The sequence below is a fragment of the Scyliorhinus torazame genome, chromosome 10 (genome assembly GCF_047496885.1).
Source record: "Scyliorhinus torazame isolate Kashiwa2021f chromosome 10, sScyTor2.1, whole genome shotgun sequence".
In the NCBI taxonomy this organism is placed as follows: domain Eukaryota; kingdom Metazoa; phylum Chordata; class Chondrichthyes; order Carcharhiniformes; family Scyliorhinidae; genus Scyliorhinus; species Scyliorhinus torazame.
In genome coordinates this window covers 194,083,041-194,096,289 of record NC_092716.1, presented here as the reverse complement: position 1 = coordinate 194,096,289, position 13,249 = coordinate 194,083,041, and the positions used below count along the sequence as shown (strand labels likewise).

Genomic DNA, 13,249 nt, shown 5'->3' with positions numbered 1-13,249 from the left:
GTTGGTACAAAGTCATACAAGAGTATAGTCGCACTAAGAGTAGCTCCAGGAGAATTCACTGAATTAATTTATTTTGTTACTGTCTGTATTATAGTTTGTTCATTATCTTTCCACGTGTTTGTTGATAAATCATTCTACTATTTAAAGAATTAGGTGTTCTGTGTGCATCTGTACTACGGACACAACACAGAACATAACAACACATTGATGTTTATGGCTGGCTATGAATTTCAAGATGGCGCCAGAGCATGGCGACCCTCTGTGAGCTCTCTCAACCAGACCCCTTCCTTTTATCTCTTATCACCGTTCTGACCTACCAAAACTCTTTTCCTCTTCATATATAATTCCGTACTGTAACCAATCTCTATTTGTTGATGTACCAGTGTCAATATACTCTATCGATTATCCTTTTGTCTACTGTGTACGTACTGTGTACGTTCCCTTGGCTGCAGAAAAATACTTTTCACTGTACTTCGGTAGATGTGACAATAAATATCAATCAATGGGTGCACAATGGCTGCCCAATTTCATTTGTTGCTACAGCGACTACAGTGCAAGAGTTCTTTGTTAGTTTGAAGCAGTTTGGAACATCCTGAGGTCATGAAAGATGCTAGAGAAATGCAATCCTTCCTTATTCCTTCATCTATTGTGCTGATAGGCAAGTCGGAGATTTTAGTCGCTTTTTCTTTTCACAGCAACCTAATTATCAACAGCACTGCAATTCAGTTATTAAAAATTAACTTTATAATCACATTTAATGGCTGCAATTTCATTGTGGGTTTATGTTTAAATTCAACCCTTTGTTTGCAAAGCTGTTTGTTTTTCAGAGGGACGGATGTATTGCTATTGATTGAGAAGAATGGATCTGACATATTTGTTTGCTGTGTTACATCAACCAGCATTCCCAGTAACCTCAGGTGGGGGTAAGCTCATTATTTTGCTTCCACCTTGTTTCACAAATCTAAATTCACGTACAGCTCAACATCTTTGTTGCTCTGAGAGTCTGACAGTTCTATTTCAACAACAATTGGCACGTAAATAATGCCCTTTAACGTTGTGAAATTTCCCAGGGCTTGAGTATTGTCAGGCAAAATCTGAAGTGAGAAGGCTGAGGGGAGACTTGATAAAATATTAGTGTGGTGCCAAGATTTCAAAGGGCTGTCAATTTGAATAGCCCCAATTTTAATCACTCTACCAATGGTGTCATACCTTCAGCTATCTTGGTCCTAAGCTCTGGAATTCCTTCTTAAACCTTTCCATCTCTCTCTCTCTCTCTCTCTCTTTCTCTCCTCCTTTAAGTCTCTCCCTGAAACCTACCAGTTTGACCAAGCTTTTCGTCATCTGTTTTGATATCTTTTTATGTGCTTTGATGTCAAATTCTGTTTGATAATAGTCCCGTGAAATGCCTCAGGATGTTTTGACTATGTTCACGGTGCTGGAGAAATGTAGCTTCTTGTGTGAAGTGGAGGTGGATTTGCATGGCAAAGAACAAAAGAGCTGTGATATTGTGTGAGAAAGTTTCATGGACCAGCTTTAACTGAACTTCAGGTTGCTTGGTAATCCTTTGTGGGTTGCTTTGTGTGTGATTTGTGCTTGGTAAATGGAACCATTTGGTTGCCTTAACATTGGCGGTATATGGAACGCCATCTCCTTCTGGCTGCAATCTCCTGCCAGATACGGTGCCACGCTATCCTCTCCAGACACGGTGCCATCAAGCAGCAATCATACCATCTCTTGGGCTCTCGTGCAAACTCCACTTTGCAATCTGTCAAAACAGGGGGTTTGATTGCTGGTCCACATGTTCTATTCTGCATCCACATTTATCAGAGATTTTACCACACATTGACTTTGCTCCAAACAAGACACAGCACCCACAAGTGAAGGTTTAAGGCTCCTATTTGCTTTACCAATTATTTGGGGTCCTTTAAGAAATCAACTAAACATACATTGGAGAATAAAATTATTCTTAAAAAGTACTGCGTCTGCAAAAGTATAATCCCCTTATAAAAAATGAGTGAACTATTGAACCTTTAAGGTTATGTCGATAGATAGGAACACTGTTTCAAGGATGCACTGTACAAGCCTTACCTAAAGAAACAATATGAAGGCACATTCAGCAGAATTGCAACAATCTAGTAACATAGTAAGGCTAGAGACTAGTCATGACGCAAATGTTTAGACTGTGCGAAAGCACGTGAGAAATTATACTGTCAGAGAAATATTAATTAATCTTGGATAAGTCATTAAATGTCTAATTAATTAATCACCTGTTGAGTGATCAACATCTTTCTGAACGAATCAGGGAGTCTCAGCTGAGAACAAAAACCAATGGGAAATGAGTAAGGGACTAAAATAGAGATAAGGGCCGGGATTCTCCAAAATCCCGGCTAAGTGTTGATGCTGGCGTAAACACCGGAGTGTTTCATGCTGGGGTCAACGGGACTCTTAACCCAGAGATTCAGTAGCCCACAGGGGGCCAGCACGGCGTCGGAGACCTCCAAGCAGCTCTGGCGCCGATACGCGGTCCTGCACTGCCGGTACGGGTCCGCACATGCGCGCGGTGGCCATCTCCGCGCCGGCACATGCGCGCGGCGGCTGTTTTCACGCCAGTGCCGCGTAACATGGTGTAGTGACACAGCGGCCCGCGCAGAAGAAGATTGCACTCGCCCGCCGATCAGTAGCCCCCGATCGCAGGCCTGGCCGTCGTTGAGGCTCCCCCCGGAGTCTGATCCCCTTGCCCCCCCACCAGGACGGCCACCACGGCCGTGGGTCCGAGCTCCCGCCGGGTGGTGTCATGTGTGAACCACGCCGCCGGAACTTGGCGGGAACTCGGCCAGTCGACCGCGGAGAATCGCCGCGGGGGCCTCTTTCAGAGGCCCCTGACCGGCGCCGCGTCGGCCACGCGTGCACGACTGGCGACCGGAGAATCGCGTCCCAGCGTTCAGAGCGGCTTGGCGGGAATTTTCTCTGATCCAGCACGGGCTCGGAGAATTCCGGCCAAGGAGTTCCTTAAGAATCTGATCGTATGATTAATTTTTCTGAAGAATTCTAGCCTCCGGAATTCTTGAAGCAGCTGTACAAATTATTTTTATTTTGAAGTATTTTCTTTACCTTTTGTTATGTTAATGTTTTAATGATTTTTTTTTTGCAGTACTCTGACTAGTTTATGTATTATTTGATCTAAGTTTTGATCAGTTCTTATGAAAGTGTATTACGTAAATTCTTAGTAATAAAGTGTGTTTTGGGATCTCTATCAACCAGACTGAGTACCTTATTTTTCAAAAGAGATCCTATAGCTCCTTAAGTACAGCATTGGTGTGTTATTGGTGACATATTTGCAATCATTACTTTGAGTTTTCTGTTAAGTTTGGCACATTTGTGTGTTGTTCTTATGTGAAGTCACAAAAACATTTTCCTCAGTTAAATGGACTGAGTTGGCTGCACGCTTTGTCCAGGGTTTTCAGCTGAAGGCTTTCTGTGGTACAGGATTTCTCTTAAGGAAAGTTTAATTGCGAGTGAGACAGTGCCATTGGATTGAGTCGGCCTCCATGCTTTGGATGCCTAGCTGGATCAAAGCATCCCTTGTGTCTCTGCCGTCCTGAAGGTTCATGTCATCCACCTCAATATCCTCATCCTTTGTGTTCCCAGGCCCATCCTCCGACCCATCCTTGAAATAATCCTCCCCGGTCTGTGGTCCTGTCTCGCTCTCCTCAGCCTCCTCTGGGTCCCTCTCGTCATAGCTGGATTGTGATTGGTGCAGCACCTGGCCACTATGAGGGCAACATACTCTGGCAGACATTGCAATGATCCACTGACTCGGTCCTGGCATCGGCAGTACGGCTTGAGCAGCCTGATGATCTTCTCCATCACCACTCCTGTGGATGCAGGATTCCTCTTATATCTCTCCTGTGCCTCAATTCAAGGTAATGGAGTGGGGTCATCAGCCACCTCTTCAAGGGATAGTCCTTGTCACCCAGGAACCATCCATCTAAACGTGCAGGAGCCACAAACTGCCTTGGTGGTACCTGGGAGTGTCGCAAGATGTATGAATCATGTGGGCAGACTTGCAGAATCTGTATCCTGTGCTCACATACAATCTGCACATTCATCACGTGGTAATCCTTCCTGCTGATGAAAGCTCCCTGCCCTCCTGCTGGTCCCTGGATGGCCACATGCATGCAATATGCCGCACCCTGGATGTGGGGAAACCCAGCCATCGCCATGACCTCTCGTGCTCTCTCCGTCTCACTGTCCTTGTCTGTCCGGTAGTTGAAAGTGTGAGTGTGTCTGAACATGGCGGCAGTCACTAGCTTGAAGCAACTGTGTGCGGATGCTTGAGAGGCACTCCACAGATCCCCACTGAGCCCTGAAATGAACCAAAGGCGTAGGAGTTGAGGGCTGCTGTGATATTCAGCACCACCGGCATGGGGTGTCCACCCACCCAGCTGGAGGCACTTTCCGAACGTATCGTGTTGCAAATGGATGTCACTGTCCCTGAAGCGGTGTAGCCTCCTGCAGCACCGGACCTCAGACATTTGCAGGTATGTTGGTGCACTACCTGCATACTCTAGCCACTGGGTAGTAGAGTCTTTGACGGCCCCTTCCGTCTTGGCCTCCCTGCTGGCCTTGGACCAACTGAGCCCAAGTTCTTCTCTTACATGTCTCTGCCTGGGACGTTCATCTTGCCTCCTCTCTCTCCTGCCCCTCTCTGCCTCTTCAGTGGTGGTCCCACCAGCAGGGCATACTATCTCCAATGAATCAGATACAGGGGACCAGTGCTTCGCAAATGATTGAACACTGTCCTCCAATCCTCAGTAAAACCTTCCAGGAATGTTCTGAAATGCTGAAAGTCACGCCTCAAATGCGAAAGAAAACTAGGAAACTCAAGCAAAACTCTATACTCATGCAGCTACGAACACTATCCCAGAGAAACTGCTATTGCTCCAGGGTCTTTTCATCCCACCATTGGATGAGGAAATGCAAAAAAATGTATTCCCTGTGCGGCGAGCGAAAAATAGCTCAGGTAGCATAAAATCACGGTCAATTTTACTTTTAATGGCCTTAATTGGTCCTTTGACTATTTTGGGGCATGTATGCAAAGCGGATGTGTGTCCACTGACCTCAAAATCACACTGATGTGCGATGACATGGGGAAAAACCCTCATAGATTTTACGTTCTTCTGGGTTGAGCGCAGACCATTTCCTTGAATGGAGACATCCCGTTAAGTTTTTTCAGAAGTTCTCGCCCCTGTGGGTGTGAGGGTAACTGATACAAAGGCCGGAATTGTCAGAAGGCCCAGGTTCCCACTGCTGGGAATGAGCAGTTGGATGGCAGAGCCCAAGTTGGGGGTGTGGGGGGATCTTACCAGCAGTGATCAATTAATGATAATTCTCAGTCCGTTCAGAGGACTACAAGATGAACAGACTCAACAGCGCCACCGACAGAGGTGGCCACTGCTGGAACTGCAGGGAGATGAAAAGGGCCCCTCCATGTTGAGGGACCCTCAAAAGGAAGGTAACATTTATTTTAAATGTGCTGGGCCCAGCAGGTATGCTCCAGTAATTGGAGGGCTGAACCATCCAATAGTGGTCTCAGATTTGTGAAGGCACCACACCCTGGTGGCCCATTCAGACACCACCTTAATACATCTGGTGGGAGGCAGTCCTAATGCCAGCAAAAGGTCACCAAAAAATCTGGTAGAATCCAGGCAACAATCTCCTACCCTTTCATTTCCCGATCTACTGTCAGTGTCAAATCCAATGTTCAATGGTGCCATAATTATGAGAAGCTCTCTGGGATCAATTCTCCTCTGGAGTGGGGAGCATTAATCTGTCACACCAATCAGATCTGGTCAAAGCGCAGAGATAAAAATTGACTCCATCATATCATCCCAATATCAGCAAGCACTTCTTCACAACAATAGGTAATGGAAATTTGCGACTGTCTCCCCAAAAACCTGTTGATGATGTTAAGGGGGTCAACTAAAAAATTCTGAACTTGTATTGATAGATTTTTGTTAGGTAAGGCTATCAAGGGAAATGGAAACAAGGCAAGTAAGAAAGAAATGAACTATCTCATAATTGAATGATGGAACAGACATAAACTACAGGACAGAAGGAGGCCATTCAGCCCATCGAGTCTGCACTGACCCTCTGAAAGAATTGCCCACCGAGGCCCATTCCCGCGCCCTATCCCTGTAACTCTGCCTAGCCAGCACACCTTTGGACACTAAGGGGCAATTTAGCATGGCCAATCCACCTAACCTCGACATCTTTGGATTGAGGGAGTAAATCGGAGGACCTGGAGGAAACCCACGCAGACACGGGAGAAAGTGCAAACTCCACACACAAAGTCATCCAAGGCTGAATTGAACCCTGGTCCCTGGTGCTGTGAGGCAGCAATGTGCCATTGTGCTGCTTCATGGTCTCACCTTGTTTTCATTTTCCTGCATCCCTGTATATCCTATGGTACTTTTTCAAAGGTGTTCTCCCTGGTGATCAGGCCAACATTTATCTCTCAATAAACATTCAATAAAAGACAGATTGTCTGGACATTAACACCTTGTCAATTGTGGGAGCTTGCTGTAAGCAAATTAGGTGCCTACATTGCAATCGTACATTTCTTTGACTGTAAAAATGCATTAGGAAACTTTAAGGTCATGAAAAGCACTATATGAATGCAAGCCCTTTCTTTCTTTCACAGGTCCAGGATTCACAACACGTTTAGAATGGAAGTCCTTTGCTTCATGGTACAAGGAAGAAGACAGTTCAAACAGCTGTAGTATTTTTAGCAATTGAGAACATATAAAAACATCATAGAAGCTCGCTGAGAACTCGCTGTCTTTCAAGACTGCATTCGCTTTGATACTCAAATAGTGCCACCAGGCAGAATGTTCTCTGGAAACAAAAATGTCATCAAAGACTATCCACTACATTAGCCTATTCAAACACCTAGTAAATATGCCAATCATCCCTTTATGAAGAGAGAGAGAGAGATACTCAAGAGTTTCACACAACAGTTGTCTTGTGCCTGGTTAGCTCAAGTCATGCCAACAAGCCACTGGGCAGCATGGGAGAAAATTAACATCGACGGCAAGAGGACTGATTAACAAATAAAACAGCTCCAATTGAATGGGCAGCGAGCCAGTTTGTGTGGAAATCTCTTTGCTTATACTAATTACCTTTTGAATCTACAGTGTTAGTGTCAATTTCCTGAGGCTTTCATGAATATAACCAAGAGGGAGTATAAAGCAGACCCATCCAATTAAGGAGAAACAGGCGCAGCAGAATGCAAAGTATCTGCTAAGTAATTACTTCCAAAAATGCAAACATATGTTTGCTTGTAGTTTTCAATGGGTAAAATCAATACATTCCTCCTGGCAATTCCCTGTAATAATTCAAGTTGAATTGTTACTGATGAATGAAGGTTTTATCCTCAGTCACTGCATTGCTAAGACCACCTCTTGCCACCTCTGTTACATAACCGATCACTGCGCTATAATTCTCATCCATGTCACCCCCCAACCTGACCATTCAAATGCTCTCCTGTCCAGCCTCCCAACTTTTACCCTCTGTAAACTTCAACTCACCTAAATCTCTGCTCCCTGTGCTCTAAGTCCCATTAGTCCATCACCCCCTATGTTCACTGATCTACACCGGCTGCCAGTTCATCAACGCTTTACATTTTAAATGTTCTTCCTTCCCTTCAAAACCTTCCATAACCTCATCTCTGCAACCTCCTCCAGCTCTACAATCTTCTGAAATCACTGCACTCCTCCAATTCTGGCCTCTTGAGCATCCCCGATTTTAATCTCTCCTCCACTAGTGGACATGCCTTCAACTGCCTGGGTGTAAACTCTGTTATTCCCCCTCTAAACCTCTCCCTCCTCTTTTAAAATTCAACAAAAGCCCTACCTCTTTCACCAAGTTTTTGGTCATCCATGCTCAACTACGTCTATCTAGCAGGTAAAGCGTTCAGCTTGGGTTGTTGGACTAGGTTTTGAATTTCTTGCCCACGAACATAAGGTCATAGCTTGTAGCTCATTGCCTAAATGCAAAGGCGACCCAAAATTCAAAGATAATGCAGCCCCTCACATCAAATGATTAGGCGGCACTCTTATCCAACATGTTGTCTGATTTAATGAGCACGATTCTCCACCCCCACGCCGAAGTGGCCGCGCCGTCGTGAACGCCGTCGAGGTTCACGACAGCGCGGAACGGCCCCGGTCGCGACCGATTCAGGCCCTGACAATGGGCCAGTATCGGGGCCACGTCATCTACCCGCGCGAGGCCTTGTCGCCCGCGTAAAAGCGGCGCCGATTAGATGACGCGGCCGGCGCCGCATAACAGACGTCATCCGCGCATGCGCGGGTTGGCCGGCGCCAACCCGCGCATGCGTGGTTGCCGTCCTGTCCATATCCGCCCCGCAAGAAGATGGGGGACGGATCTTGCGGGGCGGCGGAAGGAAGGAGGTCCTCCTTCAGAGAGGACGGCCCGACGATCGGTGAGCACCAATCGCGAGCCACCCCACATTTAAGGTACCCCCCGGTGCAGGATCCCCCCTCGCCCCCCCACAGGCCCCCCCCCCAGTGTTCACGCACCGCCCACGACTGTAGCGACCAGGTGTGGACGGCGCTGGGGGGAACCCGCCGTTCTGGTCCTGGCCGCTCGGCCCATCCGGGCCTCAGAATCGCGGGGGTGCCGGAGAATCGCCATTTTGGGTATCTCCGGCGATTCTCCGGCCTGCGGCCCGCGAAACCTGACTGGCCTGTTCCCGCCGCTCTGGAGAATCGCGGGAGGGCGTCGGACCGGCGGCCCCGGAAATTTCGGCGGCCCAGGCGATTCTCCCAACCGCCGTGGGAGTGGAGAATCGCGCCCAATGCCTGTCGCACGTTTAACTTGGAGACTGTTAATCCCTAATTGGCCGCAATGAAAGAAGACAGGATTTGTAATAAAAGAAGATGAGTCATCATGTGCAGGAATGGTTGTGTAATGGTAAAGCTACTAGACTGGTGATTTTAGTCAGCCTTCATTAATGATCGTGAGGTGTGAGTTCAAATCCCACCATAGCAGCTGTGGAATTCTTAAACAATAAATCTGGAATAATCATTTATGGGGACTAGTTGACGACTAGATTGTTATAAAAACCCATCCGCTTCACTTATGTCCTTTTTAGAACGAAATCTGCCATACATACTTGATCTGGCCTATGTCTGACTCTAGACCCACAGCATTGACCCTGGTAGGACACTCAATTCTTCAGAAGATCACTCACGGATAAATAGGGAAGGGCAACAAATGCTGGCCTTGCCAGCAGCTCCACATCCCATGATGGAATTCAAACAACAGAGCAGCCTATTCATCCCCTCAATCCTATTTCACCATTTAATTAGAACGTAGCTGAGTTCTATTTTATCTCCATCTACCCACCTTGGCTCCATAACCCTTAACACACTTAAGTAACAAATAATTGTCAATTTTGGTCTTGAAATGTTCAATTCATTCCGAGTCTCAATAACATTATGGAGGAGAGAGTTCCACAAATCCATTGCTCTTCCTGGTGCATCACCCCTGCACAGGCTGACACTAATCTGAAGGTTGTGTCTCCCCTGTACTGGACTCTACCACCAGAGAAAATGATGTGGAGATGCCGGCGTTGGACTGGGGTGAGCACAGTAAGAAGTCTTACAACACCAGGTTAAAGTCCAACAGGTTTGTTTCGAATCACTAGCTTTTGGAGCATGGCTCCTTCCTCAGGCGAACCAGAAAATGGTTTCTCTCTATCAACAATATTTACTCATACATCACCACCATTAGATCGCTTTTTAATCTTCTATATTTATGAGCAGGACATATCTCAACCGGCAATTACTAAGCTGAATTGACAAAGGTTGCGGAGCAAGGTTGTCTATTCCTTTGTCACAGAGAATGATGAATGATAGCTGGAGGTCGAACGCCAAGGGCAGAGAAAAAATATAGGGCGTGATTTAATTACCTGCCGCGGATCTAGGCGCACCAGGTAAATAGTGGGAAAGGCCAAAATCGAGAGTGTAAATCAATTTGCTATCTTAAATGCCCACTCCCAATTGCGAGTTCCGGCTCACGGCCAAAAATGGCGAGTATACCATTAATCCTCATTTGCATTCATTTCCATCTGATTAGCGAGAATGAAGTCGGCTTGGCGGGTGGAGGGAGGGTGGGGGGCACGGGGCTGGTGGGTTGCGAAACGTTCCAGGTTGGGGGCCGCCCCTACGCCTGGGGGAGGGGGATGAGGATGAGCGCTTTTCATCTCCGAGGCCGACAGGTCATATTTAAATATTTTGGATACCTATAACAGGGGCAACTACAGTTGCTGCTTGTCTGTCTGACCAAACACTTCCAGGGCAGAGCCCTGCTCTTGGTTCTATGCTGAAGGTCACTTTAACTCCCTTTGACTGTGAGCATCCTCCAGTTTCACAGCTGAAGGCTATTGCTAATAAGGAATTGGCCTTGTTAGTTGTGAAAGAACTTCACAGCTGCAGGTTGTGTTTGCTGCGTGCCCCTGCTGGTGGCTGCAGATGCCTGGAGGTTGCTGTTGCTGTTTCTTTCCTTTTCTGTAGCTGGAAAGAAGGACAATTTTTTCCAAGATACCTGGGTCCTGAAAAGCCAGGCGCAGGGGAACGTATGAGCCCAGAAGGCAATCCTGTTTGAAGCAAGAAGATGCTGCAGGACCTAGTGCTTGACATGATCCAACTGGGCCACCTGCTAACGCCATTGAAGAAATGCTTTTATTACCGGTGTGGTGAGTGCAGCATGTAACTGGTACGTCACCGCAGCTTAAACACGCTGGAAATCAAGGATGTTCCTTGAGTGCCAGTGGAATATGTGGATGCCAAGATTTAGTTCCAGTAAGATTGTGTTGTGTTGGAGGGCCTGGACAGCTATGGCACTGATACGCAGAACAAATGACATACTGATGGACAGATTCTTTCTATGACTAAGTTCTGGAGATGATAACATGTTCCCAGGCTTATCCTCCATTTCTGTTGAGGACGCCGTGAGGGGTGATATTGTGTGTTTGTTGTTGTGAAAAGAGCTTCTATAGCTTTGTATTGGTACCAATATGGAACAATGTTGTTTCCTTGTTTAATGGTTAACGTGATATGTGGACTATTACGTGGTTGATTTTCAAATCTTTGGTACCGTTGACCATTTAATAAACAAAATATTCTGAAGTGGCCACTCATGGGTACATGTACCATGTTTCAGGCTATGATTATTGCATCGCATTTCAGTCAAACTACGAAGCTTTCACAGTTGCCTGAACTCGAGAAGCATCAGCACCACAGAGGCAGCAGCCAACAATCAAACACTCAAGAGCTGGGCTTCAGCACTTGGGATATCCTTGTGACCATAGGGTGAGTGCATGGATTGGGGAAGGGCACCTGGACATGGTCTCTTTAATGTTCCCGGCAGGGGTCTCGGGGCGCCTGCTATGGTCGGGAGTGAATGTGCAGACTGAGGTTCTCCAGGCCAACTGGCTCGGTGGATGGCACTCTGGGAGAAGGTGGGAAAGGTTAGGTTATATTAGGTCAGGGGCTGATTTAGCATAGTGGGCTAAACAGCTGGCTTGTAATGCAGAATAAGGCCAGCAGTGTGGGTTCAATTCCTGTACCAGCCTCTCCAAACAGGCGCCGGAATGTGGCAATTAGAGTCTTTTCACAGTAACTTCATTGAAGCCTACTTGTGACAATAAGCTATTATATTATTCCTTGTGTCTGAATAAAGCTCATAGTCTTGCAGTTGAAGTAAATGCTTTCTTGTGTAAGTTCATTCTCTCTCCAGAGTTTATACTAGTTGTTACATCTGAGCTGTCTGTCTGTGTCCTGCTCACTTGCTGTTGTTCCTGAGAAGAGTGACTTCCTGACTTCCTGTCTGCTTATTTATACATCTCTGGTGCTCCCTCTAGTTCTTACTTAGTTGTAGTGTATTTACATTAACCCCTTGTGTATATACAGTGATGCAGATCACTACAAAGGTCACGGAGGCTTGGGGGATTTGAGGATCCCGGGGTGTAAATCCTAACTGATTGACGGTCTTTCTCCTTCTCTAATTCCTTACAGATAACAATATGGCTGGTTATGTCAGTCCCACTTGCGGTGCTGGTGGCAGCTCAGGCAGCCAGACACCGGAGAATGTAGCAGTGTTGACGCAGACTGAAGGCGGCACTCCATTTTCGGGGGCCATTGCACACCCTGAAGGCCCGGCCGCCCATCAGGCCAAGGAGGCCCAAGGTATATAGCATTGTTGGACGTTCAATGGAATGATGGAGACCATGTGCCACAGGAGGCTCAATAAAGAGACAGTGCGGCACCTGTGCCACATCCTCACAGACTTGGTACCCCATGGGGAAGGAGGATACCTATTCCTGATGGCCGTTAAGGTCACCATAGCCCTATGCAACCGGAGCATTCCAGGGCCCGATCGGGAACTTGTGTGCCATCTCTCAAGCTACAGCTCACAAGTGCATCTGTGAGGCCATGGATGCCCTGGATGCCACGGCATCAGATTTATCAACTTTGAGCTGGACCAGGCCCACCAAGATGCCCGGGCTGCAGGAGTCAAATGACCAGAGATTCTGTGAACATTTACAGAACACAGTGAGCAGTCAGTAGAGTGAACAGCCAGGAGCCTGTAGCTTGTACCAACGGATGTATTTAAAGCAAATACTGCAGCAATGGCAGCCTGAGCCAGACCACCCCGATCCCGAGGGGGGCTCCTCGAATTCATGAAGTTGTAACTAAGTCGCTCCTTGCCACTCCCCCTGGCCCTTGCAGCGACCTTCACCTCCCCACAAACACCTCCACCCCCAGAAGGTGGTACAATTTTTAAGTTTTTCAAACTTTGCTTACCTTCTCTCTCCCCCTCAGCAACCATGGCACCCAGTCTCCATTTGTAGATTCCTGTAGTAAATCGAGCCCATGTGACGTCCGCCTTGTAGTGATCTCTGTATTTTAATATACATGATCAATGTATGTAAATGTAGTACAGTCAATTCAACACTAGATGTCTCACTATCAGATGTTATAAGAAAGACTTCCCGCTCTTTCTGAGAGCGTGCTTCAGGAGAGTGAACAGGCAAGACATAGAATAGCTAGAGAGAGAGAAATTCTAAGTTATTTCATGATTACATTGTACAATTAGTTGGTTATCTTTACTGTATTTTATTTCTTTTACTAGTTGAGTATTAAGTACAAAGGATTCACAAAAT

General features: G+C 46.8%; 1 long non-coding RNA gene across 1 annotated transcript in view; it reads right to left on the bottom strand.

The window, feature by feature from the left end:
• Positions 1-12,977, bottom strand: part of LOC140384912 (uncharacterized) — a 336,045-nt gene extending 323,068 nt beyond the window's left edge. The window contains exon 1 of the long non-coding RNA XR_011933211.1: positions 12,891-12,977. This is a non-coding gene — a long non-coding RNA (uncharacterized lncRNA). The remainder of the gene's footprint in view (positions 1-12,890) is intronic.
• Between the last annotated feature and the right edge of the window lie 272 nt (positions 12,978-13,249).